Below are 13,514 nucleotides of genomic sequence, written 5' to 3'. Positions count from 1 at the left end.
ATCTATCCCTACCAAAAAGGGGTTTTCCCTCCTACCTAACAGATTCTGGCCTTCTCAGCCTTAACAGTCTATCTTGAGATAGTTGTTTGTAACATAGTTAATCAGTTCCTTTAATTCCTCAAGGGCTCTTCCACCTTCTCTCAGGTAATCCCTGTCCTGATCTATTTACAGTTCCTTGTTTTTCAACTCAAGGATCTTGGCCTCTATTCTTTTGGGTTTCTTTTGCCTCAATATCTCTCTCACTTGTACTTATTTCAAGGTCTCATTCCACGGAGACCAGTGTTCCGTTGCGAATCCCTTGTATCTGTCACGCTCACCTGGTCTCCACGGGGGCATAGCACGTAGTCGTATGACCAATATCTGTACTGGTGCAGTTTTGATGGTATGTTGGCGTCCTCTCCCTTTTAACCTCCCCAGGAGGCGTTAGCCTGCAATGGCGAAACAAGATGTTAGCTATGAGTGGGTTGGATTGGTCCCACTACTTGTCACCACCTGATGCCCGACTCCTCTCCTCCTCACCTTTGAGTTTGATGAGGCTGGCTCTCCGTCCTGCTTAACCTTCAGCAGGGGTGCGGTAGGCACAGTCTTTTTCTGGGCGCAGTTACCTCACTTTTCCAGAGTGCTGTTACTGTACGTTTCGGAATGCTGGGGTTATCGGGTGAGTATCTACCTCAATAGCAGCTTGGTATAGATGCTCAAAGTCTTATTGTCCCAATGTTTAAACATATTTGTTTTCTCTTGCAGATGCAGTTTTGGTGCAGAAATCAATTAAAAGATTTGACTCTTCCAGGATGCTAAATAGTTGCCTCCAGGTGAGTATAATACGGATCAAAGGCGCTGAGTGACTGGAATAAATGTTCATTTAGTACTGAGCGCGACTAACCTGCTTTTCCTGTTCCCTTTTGCTGGTGTGGCGCGGTCCCAAGATGAAGAATATGGACTGGTTGCATCCAGGTGAGCAGAGCGCGGATGAAAGGCGCTGAGTGGCTGAATAAATGTTAATTCAGTATTGTGCCCGGCTAACCTGCTGTTTCTTTTTCTGTTCCATTTTGCAGGCGCGGCGCGGCCCCTAGATGAAGAATGGAAGAACCGCTCCAATGAAACCAGGAGGAACGCGGAATCCTGGGTGTGTATCAGCACCTGCGTGGACGTCCTTTCAACAAGGGCGGCGATCAGGAAACCAGCTGGAGATGCGACCGATGGACTGGATTGCAGGTAAGTGTTTGGTCGCTGAAGTAACACCTGTTCTTCTCTTTTTCTATTTCCAGGCACCGATGGATGGCAGCACTGACGGGCGTGGATGTAGAAGCTCGAGGACAGAGCAGACATGGTGAGCGTTACGCTGCAGGAGTGCAGAATAGCACGAAGCGTGTTCTGCATGCAGGGTGTGGCTTATATAGCCTTGTAAGTAGTTCCGTTGCCACACCCTGTCTTCCCAAGAAAAATAGTCCCACTGCCCTTCCCTGGATTATACCAAGGCCCAGCCTCACTAGGCAGGTTAAATAGTTCCATGAGTTCAGCCCATTTCATGAGCCTGGCGCCAACTGAGTCCATGAGGCTCTGGGGCGCTTCCTTGGGGCATGACAAGCTCTTGTGGGTGGTGGGGACTGGGATGGGCCCAACAGCTCCAGGGGTTTCGGAGCTCGCACCATGACAGTATCACTTAATTATCTTCCAAACACTTCCACCATATGGTTTCTTCTGTTCCTCTTTGCTATTGTCTTGGTCTTCCTAACCATGGAGACCATTATTCACAGTATTTTGACTTTTTTCATGCTGATGTGAAACTGAAAGTAATTTTCACTGAGGCAGCCATTTTTGGCTGCCGCACTGTAAAGAGAAGCCGAGTGTCCACACTTCTCTCCCTCGATCTGCGGCATTATTGTGATGTTCAGATCGAGGGAGGTGTCGTTGGAAAGGTGAGACTCTCCCCTTTCCAGCAACACCTTATTTGAAGCATTGTGTGTTTGTTTGTTTATTTTATTTATATAGCGCACCTGACACAGGGGTATCTGGGTGCTCTTAAGGCAAGTAGAATGTTACAAAACATGGGCAGTGTGGTTAGGAATACAGTTTGTACATGCATAAACATTATAAGCAGTTACAGGTAGACATTTTACAAGCATAGGTGGTACATATAGATGCTACAGGTATAGGATAGTGAAATGGAAAATTCTATCATTTATGAGGTGAGGTTAATTAGTTCTTACTGAGTATCCAGGAGATGACGCTTCTCCTGAAGTTGGAGAATACTTGGATAGATTTGATGTCAGATGGGAGGGTGTTCCAGAGTTGGGAGACAATGACCGGGAAACCGGATCTTTTTAAGTTGTATCTTGGGACCACCAGGCAGGATGTGTCAGATGATCTGGTAATTTGTGTGGATGATCTCAGGATTAATTTTTCAGTGAGGTATGGGGGTGTGGGTCAGCGCTTTAAAAGGTGAGACATATGGTTTTAAGTTCAATCTTTTTTTAATAGAAAGCCATTTACATTGCTTTCTCGTTGCCGAGATAAGCTCACTTCTTTTTAGTGAAGATCTGAGAGTATTGTTCTGCATTATCTGAAGTTTGTTAAGTACAGTCGTATTAGAGCCCAAGTAGAGGCCATTACGGTAGTCCAGTTTGGACACTATGAGAGCTCTGGCTAATATGAGACAGCTTTCTGTAGACCACATAGGTCTGCAGGCTCTTAGCAATTTGCTCGCATAGGCAGTGGCTGTGGCAGTTATATTCACTTGTTTGTTTAGGTTGGAGGTAGCATCAAAATAGAATCCAAGTGTTTTTACTACTTTGGCAATTGGGATGTTGTTCTCATCTATATTGAACGAATTGTAGTTGGGGCTTAATTTGTTTACGTTTGCTGGCGAGCCTACTAGCAGTTCCGTTTTGTCGTCATTCAGGCACAGGCGTCGTACATCTGTGTCGTAAATGCCTGTAATGGGTAGGAGTATCTGGGTGTCATCTACATAATTAGTGTAGGTGAAACTCAGACAGTGCAGTTAATCGAACACTGGCTTTGTAAAGATGGTATACAAAGTTGGCGAGACAAAGGAGCCCTGGGTCACACCGCAGGTGATAGGTATGGGGTCAGCTGCTGCAGATGGCGAGACGTCACACATGGTTCTATTATTTAGGAAAGATTGTATCCACGTGATGGATGACTTGGAGAAGTGGGTTGCTGACGCGAGGTGATCGCATAGTACCTTATGATCAACCAGGTCAAATGCCACTGACGGATCCAAGAGGAGCAGGATGGCAAGTCTACCTTTGTCTATGAGATCGTCAATCTGGCTTTTTAGATCAATAAGGGCGGTTTCTGTCCCATGTTGCGGTCTAAACCCAGATTGCCAAGTTCCTAGGAGTTTTTTGGCCTCTGGGTAGTCTTGGATTTGCAAATATGCAACCCTGTCCAAAATGTTTAAGAAATGGACCGTAGCAATAGGTCTATAGTTCATAGGGATAGTGGGGTCTAACGTTTGTTTTTTGAGTAGTGGAAGTACCCATGATTCCTTTAAGTTACTAGGTACTATACCACTTGAAAATGATGCATTAATTAATTTGGTGATGAAAAGGGCCAGGTCTCTAGTCGCATCTTGATGATCTGTGCTGGACAGCCATCGCCCTGGCAATTGGAGGGTTTAAGAGAGGCTATGATTTTTATGTACTTCAGGTGCTGATACATTTGTACATTTAAAGCCAAGGGGCTGCGGGGTCAGTGGTTCTGGGGAGGGCTTGGTAGAGGTAGAGTTAGTAAGTAGTCGTCGTTTGTCTGCTATTTTAGACTGCAGACTGGCAATTTTGTTGGTGAGAGCATTTTGAATGTTCATGCAGCAAAGTTTGTCTTTTAGGCATGAATCAGTGGGTGGGTTAGGCGTCTCTATTTCTCTCAAAATGATGAAGAGTTCTTTGGTACTGGAACTGGCTTGATTTATTCTGTTGTTGTAGGTGTCTCGCTTAGTGCGGATAATCTTTTCCTTGTATTTAGTCGGGATGATAGGTAGGTTAGTTTTGTTCTCTGATGAGGGGGTATGTTTCCAGAGAGTTTCAAGTTTTCTTTTTTCAGAGCAAAGCACCTTCAGCTCGGGGGTAAACCATGAATTCACATGGGCTCTTGTTTCCCTTTGCGCGTTTTATGGGGTGCGACTGGGTCTATTGCTTTCAAAATGGAGGAGTTATAAGCCTCTACAAAAGCGTTGGGGGTCATTCATGTTTAATAGAGCACTTAAGGGGGAGGGGGATTACAAGAGGCATAATTGCCTCAGCAGTAATGTTGCGCTTGTTTCTGGTGGGGCGTGGAGGTGCTATAGGGCAGGTTGTTCAGTGTTTTGTCGATGTTAAGCTCAAAGGAGATAAAGTAGTGGTCAGTCCACGTTTGCGGTAGGATTTCATTTACTGAAATGTTGCAATTTAGATCTGCTACCCAGTCAAGGGTCCTCCCTTTCTCATGAGTGGGTTGGGTGATTTTTTGAATGAATCCATGCTCAGCTAGAGTTTATGGTTTGTGAGGTTGTTTTGAGGTTGGAGGAGAGTCATTATGTCCTCTTCGAATGAGCCTATGGGCCCAGGAGGTCTATAAATTAAATGGATTGAAGTGGTACTTTTGTGCGAGGTTTGGAGTTTAGCTGAGAGAATTTCCCATGAGGAGAGTGGTGGAGAGGAAATTAATCACGTCAAGTGTGTTTCTGAAGAGGAGGGCAATGCCTCCTCCTCTAGATATTGGTCTGTCAACTAGTTATCTGGGATTGCTAATAGAAGTGAAGGGACCGCTGCAGCGTGCAGCCAGGATTCTGTTACTGCTAGGAAATACAGGTTGTTGGATGATACGAGGTCAGCTATGTCGGTAGCGTGAGCAACTAGAGACCTTGCATTAATTAAGGCTCCTTTGAGGGGCTATGTGGGGTTGTCTGGCATGGTATGGCCGACTTCGAATTGTTTCTGGTGCTCATTTTGGCTGAGGTGGGCGAGATTAGTGGTAGGGAATCCCTTAGGGTGGTTTGTTGTGTTTTTAGAGCCAGGTTTGATGAGGTTTCTGTTGGTAGCAGGCTGATAGTGTGAGGGTAGCCTACTGCAGAGTCTAAGATTTCTGTTCTTAAAGCTAGGGCAGGTAGTCAACAGGTCTTGGGTGTGAATTATGGTGCTCCTGGTTGTAGTGGGATTAGGTATTGTCACCTTTTTATTCCTCCGAGTGTCTATGTGTAATTTAGGTAGGAATGTGGTGTGCTTAAGTGTGGCATCAAAGAAGTTGATGTTCAAAGCTGGTAGGAACAGTGTGGCCTTAATTCTGGGGTCCATGATGTTAGTAGGGAACATGTTGGGGCACAACTGTAATTCGATTGGGGTATGCCAGTTACCAATTATTGTGAGAGCAAATAGTAGTGGGAGTTTGGTATGCATGATGCGCGTTTTTAGTCGCAGCTGCATTTTGGAGAGTGAGGTGAATACATTGCGCGGGCGTCACACTCGCAGTCAAAGGTTTGGTACAGTTTGCTGTAAGGGCGCAGTATGAGGTGGATGGAGTATGAGGGGGACTTGATGCCCGATGCAAGGTAGTGCACAGTAAGGGCACCATGGGCGGAAAGGGTCGGCTGGGGGCGATGTGCAAGACTAGCGTTAATACTGTGGGCTACTGTGGACAGACTTGAAATCAGAATTTAGCAATGCACAATAAGGGCAGCGTGGGCAGAAAGGCTAGGCGTAAGTGGCGTGGAATGTTCGCTAAGAGGTCCACAGTTGAGGCTGATTCAGTGTACAATGCGAAGTTTAGTGAGGGCAAGTTGGGCTGGACATAAGCTACTCGTGAATACAGTAGGCAAAATATGAAGAGAAGCTGGCAGCAGACCGGAATTCATATACGAAAAACATGATAATTTCAAAAGGGCATAAGGCATACCATGCAGAAACAATGTAGTACAACAAGAACATAGGTAGAGGTGGATTACAATGGCTTATACAATAGGAAATAATGTGCATACAATTCAAGGTAAGAGATGCATAGTGTCAATTAGGGCACAAGTACTTGCATCATAAATGGTTTCAGTTACATAGAGTTCGTGCAAATTATGGTTGCAGCGATCTGTGTTATGTTGAGGTGGCCGTGAGTGTGCAGCGTCACGTGACAAGCGGGATTGTGCTGAGAGTCTCGGGAAGTTTGAGTACTGTAGCGTTATGATCACAGTACAAAAGAGCAAGCATGAACAGTGTTATATTGTAAGGGTCTCACCATGTGTGCTTCAGAGGGCTGTAAATCCGATGGGCATGCGGTTCAAGAGGTGTAGACATCAGGGCATGGAGAGCTTGCAGACCTGGAGCTGCTCGCAGGGCGGCGCACTCGGTCAGCTCAGTCAGGAAGCCTTCTTTCCTAGGCCTTACGTCATAGGCCGGCTAACACCTGCCGGCGATTAGAGGACAGCTGAAGTAATATGTACTAGCCAATTCGCTCGGTCCTGGGTTCCAGGGGAGGACAGTCACAAAAAAAGGACAGGGTCAGGCACAGGGCGATTTCAATGCAGCGGCCATCTTAAAGGCAAGTTGCCTCATGAATTTTCAATGGGCGCAGATTGCTCGATCCGCGCCCAGCAATGCCACTAGACCACCATGGATCAGTTTGTGAAGTGGGGTGTGAGGGAGCCACTTACTATGTAAGAAGTCCTCTCCCCTAACCCCCAAAACATGGGCCAGCACGTTTTGCCCATTCTGGGGGCAGATGAGCATGGATGTTTTTAGAGGAAAGGGCAGTGACCCCCCCACCCCACCCCAAATGGATAGGGGCCAGCTCATATAGCCCTGCTGGGGGGCAGATTGCTAGTACAATCTGCCCCTAGGAAGGGGTACATGAGAGGCCCCCCCATCCATTTGTGCCCGGTAGTGTGCAAATACCTTCCCGAAGGGAAAAGCTGTAATGCAGCCCAGCCAGAACTCCAGGACAGTTAAGAGGTGATGTCCCTGGACTTGGACATCCGTTTACCATGTGGGTGTACCATCCCCTAGCACAGCAGCAGCTCCAGGGAGCCCCAGCAGGATCCCCTTCCCTACCCCGAGGATAATTCTGTAACACAGCCCAGCCATCGCTCTAGGATGGTCGGGTGATGTCCCTGGACTTGGGCGGCTGTCTCCCATGTGGTTTGACCATCCCCAAGTCCAGCAGTGGTTCCAGGGAGCCCCTGGCAGGGTCCCAGACCTTTCCCAGAGGGAGACGCAGGCCAGCCAGAACTCCAGGAAAGTCAGGGGGTAATGCCCCTGGCCTTGGGCGGCTGTCCCATTCCCAAGTGCAGCGGCAGTTCCAGGGAGCCCCGGCGTGGTCCCCCACCGTTCCCGGAGTGACATTTTGTAACGCAGCCGAGCCAGTGCTCCAGGATGGTGAGGGGTGATGTCCCGGGCCTTGGGCAGCTGTCTCCGATGTGGTTTGGCCATACCCAAGCCCATCAGCAGTTCCATGGGGTCCCACCTGGGTCCCCAACCTTTCCTGGAGGGAGAAGCTGTAACACAGCCCAGTCAGAGCTCCACATGGGTGACGGGAGCCCAAGGCCTGGGACATCATCCCAGACCATCCTTGAGCTCTGGCTGGGTTGTGTTACACCTTCTCCCTCTGGAAAAAGGATGGGGAGCCTGCCGAGACTCCCTGAAACCGCTGCTGGACTTGTGAATGGGCAACCCACATGAGTGACAGCCACCCAAGGCCAGGGACATCACCCAGACCATGCTGGAGCTCGGGCTAGGCAGCATTACAGAATTTCCCTCAGGAACGGACAGGGCCCTGCTGGGGCTCCCTGGGACTACTGTTGGACTTGTGGACGGTCAACACTTTTTCTTTTCTACCCAGGTAGGTGCAACCACACATGTGAGGTACTGTTTTCACCCAGACACCTGTGGGAATGTGGGAAGGTAGGACATGTGTTACTGGTGGCGTGTTTCAGTAGTTTCCAGGTGGACAATGTCTTAAAATTGTGTTTTTTTTCCCTAAATTTGGAACTTGCAAGGGCTTGTGGGTAATAAATTGTACAGTGATTCGCCCAGGTCAGACCTCTGTTGATTCTCACGGTTGTCTTCTTTTCAGAAATGCATGGGGTTCCCTGTTTTCCTTGGTGGCTGCAACACCCCAGGCCCAAATCTGTAGGTTCTCCACAAGAGAAAATTCCCACAAAATCTGCTCTGCCAAAACACTTGGCGTTACCAGTGGTTTAGCCTTTTCCCATTGCGCCCAAGTACGTACACCCACACGTGAGGTGCCGTTTTCGTCAAGACACCTGTGGAAAGGTAGGACATCTGTTATTGGTGGCATGTTTCGGTGGGTTGGCGGTGGGAAATGTTAGTGTTTTTTTCACCAAATTTTGCAATTTCCCAGGGCTTGTGGGTAATCATTTCTGGGGCGATTCACACAAGTCAGACCACTGTGGATTCCCACGGTTGTATTCTTTTTGGAAATGCATGGGGTTCCCCTTTGGTGGCTGCGACACCACAGACCCGAATCTGTAGTTTGTCTCCCCAAACCCTTTGGGGGTTACCAGTGGTTTAGCATTTCCCATTTACAGGTTGGTGCACCCACACGTGAGGTACCGTTTCCATCAGGACACCGGTGGGAACGCGGGAAGGAAGGACGTTGTTGGCGGCGTGTTTCCGTGGGTTGGCAGGGGGGGAATATCTGAAAATTGGGGCTTTTGCCAGATTGCAGGGAATACATTCTGGGGCAATTTGCGCAAGTCAGACCTCAGTGGATTCCAACAGGTGTCTTCATGGTTCCCCGTTTTCGTGGGTGGCTTCGACAGCCTAAACCCAAATCTGTACATTGTCCACAAGAGCAAAATACCATGAAATCTGCTCTGCCGAAAGACTTGGGTTACCAGCGTTTTAGCCTTTTCCCTTTGCGCCTAGGTAGGTGCACCCACACATGATGTACTGTTGTCATCGGGACACCTGGGGAATGCAGGAAGGTAGAACATTTGTTGTGTTTGCTTGGTTTTCATACATTGGCTGCTGCACTTTGTCACACAACCCTTTATTTACCCAAATGTGACCTACATTTAGTTGCTGCTTTATGCACTATACGCTTTTGTAACCTGCACAAGTCACCTACCCTTCAAAAGGTCTGCCTGTGCTCTTTCATAAAAATGTATGCTTGCCCTTCCTCACTACATTTGTTTTCCTTATTTACACATGCCAAGTACGTCTGTTGGGCCATAAGCATAAAAATCCTGTGTACCATAGCTTCGTTTTTGGCTTGTGGTATTGCTTGTTTTGTGAAACATTACGAAGAAATGTGTGATTTCATAACTGGAACAGTCAGGGGAATTTAGCGAAGCATTGCTTTTCTCCGAATTCACAGAAGCCATTGCCTTACTGAGCCAACCATGTCCACCACATACCTTTTGTTCCTGTCATTTTTCCCCAAACTATGGAAATTTCCCCTACATTGTTGTTGCCTGACCGGCACAAATCACCCCTTCCTAAACTTGCAATTTCGTCTACTTTTCAGAAACGTATGCCTTCCTAGGTGGGAAGTGCCAGAGAGTCTCTGCACCCTAAAACAAGGGCAAGACAGCTGCCAGCAACATAGTCCTCAACTTTGTGCTGTCTGCCTTAGAGGACAACACAAGCACAGTGAAGAAGCTAGAAGTGCATCGACAAACATTACCAACGTCTGCCTTAGGACATTTTTTTTGATCCAGTCAAGTCGCTCCAGCTACAACCAACTGCAACACTGGCCATCGTTACACCATAGTCACTTAAAAACATTTCTGAGACAGCTCGACCAGTGCTTCAGAACTTCCTAATAGCATGCAGACCATTCCTGACCCCAAACGGCAGTGGAGGCCAGCCTGCAGCCACCTGCCCAGTCTCCCTTGCCAAACTGGTTCCTGCATGATACACACAGCTGTCGCCCATCTTTTATTGTCACAGAAACTGCAAAGCGTCCTGAAACTGATTCAACACTGTAGAGCACCAAGAACACCTACAAACACAAGGTACATTGTGGTTCGGTCTATGAAGAGCCCTAAAGGCACTTTAAGACCCATTACTCCCCTTTTGCTAAAGCCAAGTATCCTTGAACTATTATGATTATTTACTACAGAGACTACTTTCCTGTCAGTATCCAGAGTGCATCCCTTTTCCTTCTTGGAAACGGTCTTCTGCATTCCTTGACAGGGTGTGTTGTATTTCATAGTGTTGCTAGAACTGACAGCTGTGATAAGGGATATTTTTATACAAGCTGGTCAGGACAGACCCAGTTATCATGGAGTAATAATTGTATTTTCACCGTTTTGCAACTAACCAACAACAGAAGACCTTTCAGAGATAAGCATGCAGTACCCTCAATGTTACCAAAATTGGACAAGGTTGTTTATAATTTGCTCGGGTTTCCAATCTGTTCGGATCTCTGCAAAGTGCACTAGAGATGTGGGGCAGATTGATGGTTTAGAAACCAAAAGTCATCCCTAAACCACTGCTTCCCCGGTTCTGGTTCACTTTATAGGGAAGGATGGCGGTAGAACTAAACACATGATGCACTTAAACACTCAAGAGAATTCAGAGTGGGAAGGATGAAAGGGGGGCCCCCAAAAGTTTGCAATTAATCCCAAAAACCCTGTTCCTGTTAGGAAAAGCAGGTAGCATTTAGAAACACATACAAAAAGAGGCACACTGAGCAAACACGGTGGGTACCAGCACTCAGTTGAGCAGCAGTGATGGTGGCGACAGAGCCAGTACAGATAGGGAGGCTTTCAGTGCATGGATTTTGTACATGGCGAGCCCCCCCAATGCCCTTTAAGTGGTTTCTCTGATGCAGCATGGCTGTGGCAAGTATCACAGAGTGCGAGTACCCCACAGCCCATGTGTTCTCAGAGTGTGTAGGGTCCACAAATGAAAGCAGGACTTGGCATATCGACCAGCCTGTTCAGGACCCCAAGTCTTTGTCCTTCAGGTAAGGGGTCCAACCAGTTTATTCCAAAGGGGAACCAATACTCTGAATAAGGGTTGGTGCCCAAAGAAGGGCTGCAAACGTGCCTCCCTAGGGTAGCACAAGCAAGGAAGAACCTGCTCAAAGATTATCTTACTCAAATAATGGGGCAAACAACCTGCCTGACCACCTTTCCTAGGGAGGACCTGGCGTGATGCACCTTGAGACAGGGGAACAGGCCGGTCCATTGGCATGTACAACAAAGAATGGTAAAAGGGACTTCAGAACCACATCTGGTGGAAAGGGACTCCCAGTCTGCCCAAGTGGTTATTACCAAGGAGTACTTGACCACTTCCATGAGCTTTTCTACACTGGCCATAAGCTTAATCTCCAATACTCACAAAAGGCTATGCCGATATGGTGTTATATGTTGGTACCAAGACTCAACAAAGGAAGAACCTTGGAACAGGGGGCCAATGAATGGGTTTGGTTAGTGCAGACAGAGGAAAACACCTGAAAATGTTGCTGTTCTGTTGATGCATGGAAAGAAGCCAGGCTTGGCATGCAGGTATGCTTCTAGGTAATGTTAGTCGATGGCCGTTCAGGTATATGTATGCAGAAGTGAGCCATGTGTGGGTGGAGACTTATGCAAGTGGTGCAAGAGATTTTTAGTTCTGATATTTAAGTATGAATTAGGCCATGTGTGAATGGCTTAGACTACGTCCTTTATATACAGCATAAAATAGGCATTTGTTGAGCAGAGGACAGTAAGATCCCAACGGGCACTCTTATCAGCCATTATCATTGTGCAAATATTGTAGTGCAGAACAACCGCAAGCTAAATCCAACAGAAACAACTAAGAGCAAACTCATATTAGAGGTTGCACCCAAAAGGTAATGTGGGGAGCTGGGAGGACCTCCCCCACCCAAAGAGCAAAAACCGCATTACATTATATCTAAGAGCAAGTTAAAAGGAAGATCACAGCATGGATCATGCACGAGGGAACTTCAGGGCAATGTCCTTTATCTGGCCTACGAGCAGTCTTGTGTACATCTGCCTCTTTACACATCTTTTATAGAGACCCACCCCCTTACCAACATCATACTGGAAGAACAGCGAGAACACGCTGTTCTAAACACTACATCGAAGGTATGAGAGACAATATGCACTCAGACAACCGTATCAAATGTACCCTCAAACTGAGGCAGTATACATGAGCCTGCAGACACCACTGGACATAGAACAATAAGCAAAGTCTGACAGTTGTGCAGTGACACCACTAGAAAGGGAAGATATGTGGACACACTGAACTCGATGTATGGATATCCAAGTAACAAAGTAAACATAAGATTATGACAAGAGATGCAATAAACGTATATACACAGAAACACAAGGTAGATAAGACAACATAGAAACGTGCTAAAGCACGAGTAAAGCAGAATTGTGTAGAGAAAATGGACATCAGCATTGTACAAAAGTAAGCAAGAATACAGATTGTGCAAGAACAAAGCGTATTAGGGTGCCACAGCAAGAAGCAACTGCAAGGCTTGAAAGGAGTCAAAGAGGATAAGCTACATACGCAGGACATGTCTCTTAAGTAAAGGAGTGAACAGTTCCAAGTGCAAACTATTGTTCAATTAAAGATGCAGAACAGAGCAACCACGTAAGTCTCCAGGGGTCGAGGAGAGTAATAGCACGCAAAGCACTAAACAGAAGGCAAAATTGATAAAAATCATGGTTTCCTCACACACGATTAAGGACCGGAAAACAATGTACCTTCACTCCCTTAAAAGTTCTGATGAAGAGACCAGTCAGAAAGGTCAACTACCAAGAAGAAGTCCGAGAAATGGTAGGCTGATTAGCTAAGAAAAGCAGTTAGTTGTCTGACGTGGTTCTCTTCTGCCTGGTTTTGTTACTTATGTGCTGCCAACAAGCCGAATATCCACGGTTTGTAAGATTGCCAACAAATTAGCAGGACCTATGCAATGATGGACAATACATTGTTGCACGGAGACAGCCACTGCTGGTATTAAGTTAGTATCTGTATTTTACATTGTTCAAGGCGTGCCTACTAGATAATGGGCATCCAATAACACTCAACTAAAAAGGTATTCAAGTTCCCTTAACCAATCTCTCCACCCAGTAGATTTTTACGGTTAGCCACATAGCACGACATCATAGCTGACATATGTTAAATTATAAAACCATAGCCAAAATGCATTGTCTGTGTGTGTGAGCTACAATCAGTTTGTTCGCCAGGTTGCCTTACTTTATTGAACTGATAATCAAGTAGTAAATTCCCATATTCGAGTCTGCAGTAATTTAGGCCAGACACAGTTTATTGCGGTAATCCCATTCGGCACTTGAAACGCTCCAGGTGCTATTGCAACCCTGGGTCAGGGTGTCTGTGGCACAGCCAACAGGCAAACTGCAAGTCACCCTAAGCCTCTACCAATCCCTGGGCAAGGTTTTCGCAAAGGGCCCCGATTTGGCTGGAGGAGTTAGGTTTTATGACCCGTGGCTGTGGGTCACACTTCCTAATAGGAGTGGATAAGAGGCTGCATGGCGCATGCAGGAGGGAACCCTGAACTGGTTTATTCAATTCAGCACGAGAGCCAAG

The sequence above is a fragment of the Ambystoma mexicanum genome, chromosome 4q (genome assembly GCF_040938575.1).
Source record: "Ambystoma mexicanum isolate Mex_15411 chromosome 4q, UKY_AmexF1_1, whole genome shotgun sequence".
NCBI classification, from domain to species: Eukaryota; Metazoa; Chordata; class Amphibia; order Caudata; family Ambystomatidae; genus Ambystoma; species Ambystoma mexicanum.
The sequence above is the reverse complement of the archived record's forward strand: the minus strand, read 5'-3'. Positions refer to the sequence as shown.